Below are 3,037 nucleotides of genomic sequence, written 5' to 3'. Positions count from 1 at the left end.
TTCCTTTCCTTTCCTTTCCTTTCCTTTCCTTTCCTTTCCTTTCCTTTTTTCCTCCTTGCATTCTTCCTTCACTGCCTCTTTCCTTCTTTCTCTCTTTTTCCTTCCTTCCTTTCTTCCTCCCCTTCTTCTTTCCCACTCCCTTTTACAAATGAGGAAACAAAATCCCAGAGCATTCAAATTACTTTCCTGTGGTTAGACAACTTGTATGAAAGTATAGTATCAGAGGCAGATTTAGAAGCCAAGTTTTGGCTGTTCCTCCATCCCCTACTCTCTGCCATTCAGCCTTTTGCTTTTGAGTAGGTCACATATAAAAAGTCAGAAAGAAAGCTGGCAAGAAGCTGCTGGCTTGGGATACCTGGGTTCTACTCCCAGATGTGGGATGTAGGCCTATTACTTAATGTCCTCTTGTCCTTAATTTCTACCCTAGCAATAAGAAAGCCCCACTCCCTTCTATTTACCTGCTTTAAAGTGAAACTGGATGAGAGGAAATGTGTCCTCAGGTCAAAGTGTCCTAAGTCAGCACTGTAATTTTCAAGGACGATTTATGAGTACTTGCTTCATATGCTATAATGGAAATGGAAAGTATTTACTCTGGGAACCTGGAACATGCTATTGTTAAGTCATTTGCATCCTGCTAAATGATTTGCATCCTAATGAGTGTGTGTTCCCAGAGCTATATTGCCCACTATTCTAGCATAGTTTCTCTAGGCTGTGCTCAGGACTTGATGTACAGAAAAGAATCACAAAAGGTTTGCAGTTGGAGATTCCCCATGGTTGATTTTTTTTCCCTTTCTTTCCCCCTTGGGCTTTGCTCCTTAATCGAGCTGGGGAGTGGCTCATTTTAAGCTTCTCTTCTCTTTTGCCCTCCTCTCCTTGCTCCTCTCTGAAGTGGGATTTTTCACCTGACTCCTGATGATTTTTTTTACATTTCTCAGGAGGCATTTTCACAAATAGTTAGCTTTCTTAGAGGTGGGATTAGCTGCCAGGCTCTTTGTGTCTTGCTAGAATGAGAAAGTTACAGTACCCTGACAGGGGATTACAAACAAAACCAAAAATAAACAAGCAAAGTACAATAGCCTTATCTAAGACAGAAATCTCATTCTGTTCTCAAAGCGTGGCGTTTGTCTTTTATCCATACGTAACAAGGTACAGTGGAAAGGCTGCTGGATTTGACACCAGGGAACTTCCATTCAAATCCTGGCCCCAGTCTGTAAGACTTCTGTGATAACAAGTAAGTTGCTTGCCCTCTTCAGGCCTCAGTTTCCTCAGCTGTAATATAGAGGGCTTGAACTAATTCCCTTGGGTCCCTTCCAGCTCTAAATCTTAGGAAGTAACCAGGAAAAACAGAAATCTTTTCTTTCAGCTCTAAGTATAGATCTTGCTGATTTGAGTGATTTTAATTCCATCCTTCTTTCCATTTATTATTTGTCTTTTCCCCAGAGATGGCCTTCCCTACATGGAACTGGATCATCTCCTTCAATCTAGATACATTCTGATACAGTCTAGATAACTATTGCATACATACAGATATGGATGTGTATGTGTGTATGTATAAATAGCAAAGTTGATTGTCTCAAGGGTATCCCAGCAGGAGATGAAAGAAGGCTGGAAAGGTTAGTGGATAAAGGGTTAGTTCCCAAAGGGAAAGGCTACTTCCCCATACTCCATTGTTGGGGTATAAAGAAGCTAATTGGAAAAACTAGAAGTTCTGGGGATTTGCAAGTGGAACAGGTGAAAATGTAACTGGTGATAATTAAAGGCTAATTATCTTCAACCCACAATTGGCCACAGGAGGTTCCCCTGAACCACATTAAAAAAAAGAACCTTGGAGTTAAAAAAAAAGTTATCTAAAGGAATATACAATTTTTTCATATATTTGCCCCACCAAATATTAGACTGAGAGATCTGCTTCTGCCCTGGAGTCCTGCCTCTCCACCCCCATCACAGCCTGTGTCAGAGATTAATGCATGTAACTCCCATCAGCATTAATAGGATTTATCCAGCTTAAATTTCTCTCTGTTGATTAGAAAATAGATACCCCTCTGATATCCTGAAGACAGCAATCCCTGACACAGTGGAGCATTGTATTAACCCTTTGGAGAAACGCTGGGATGTAAACGGCTGCTGGGCTGATTTTCATGGTAGGAACCCAGAGAAAAACCAAGGATATGATCAGGAAATACATTAAATCCTTTTAATGTATTTAAGAAAAAAAAATTCTCCCTCATCCTGAAAAACACAGCTGTTTGCTCTTCAGGAAGTGTCCTTAGGACAGGTGAAGAGGCAGCAATTCAGTCAGCTGGGCAAACAGCATGAACACCATCCCTTTCCCCATAAGGAGGCAGTGTAGTACAAGGGAAATAGAACTGATCCTAGAATCGTGGGAGTAAGGTTCAAATCCTCCCTCTTGCACCCTGTGCCTTTGAGCGTGTGACTCAAACTGTTAAACTTTGAAATCCTTCAAACTTAGTATTCTTCTAGTTTTTATTGTTTCCCCTTTTAGGTAAGGGAGTTGAAAGGGACCCCACTAGCCAGTCAGTCTAGCCCATACAAAAGGAGGAATCCACTTGTCACATAGTTTTAGCTGATAAAAGGACTGATTAAAATAAACCTCCAAGGAGGAGAAAGTCCCCATCTCTCCAGTCAATTTTGGATGGTTCTAATAGTATGGAAGTTTTTTGTTTGTTTTGAAAGGAGACTCATGGTGTCATTAATAATCTTATGTTCTGTTTTGTGTATGAAAAAAATGTATTTTTGTTTAAATTAAATTTTTTTTAATTAAATGAAATTCAGGCTGCCAACAACTATTTGAAAGGATTCTCTAGGTCACTAATAATAAAAAAAATGCAGATTAAAACGACTTTGAAGTTTTTACCTCATATTTATATTGGCAAAGATGGAAAAAAAACAAAAATGATAAATTTTGTGGGGCTATAGGAAGTTGGGATTGTTAGTGCATTTGTGAATTAGTTTGATAGTACTGGAAGGTAATTTGGAATTACACTAAAAAGTCACAACATTTTATGTTCCCTTTGAC

Source organism: Petaurus breviceps, unplaced genomic scaffold (assembly GCF_028583685.1).
Source record: "Petaurus breviceps papuanus isolate PSGF00001 unplaced genomic scaffold, PetGlider_PUasm1.0 220, whole genome shotgun sequence".
Lineage (NCBI taxonomy): Eukaryota > Metazoa > Chordata > Mammalia > Diprotodontia > Petauridae > Petaurus > Petaurus breviceps.
Note: the sequence above shows the minus strand (reverse complement) of the source record.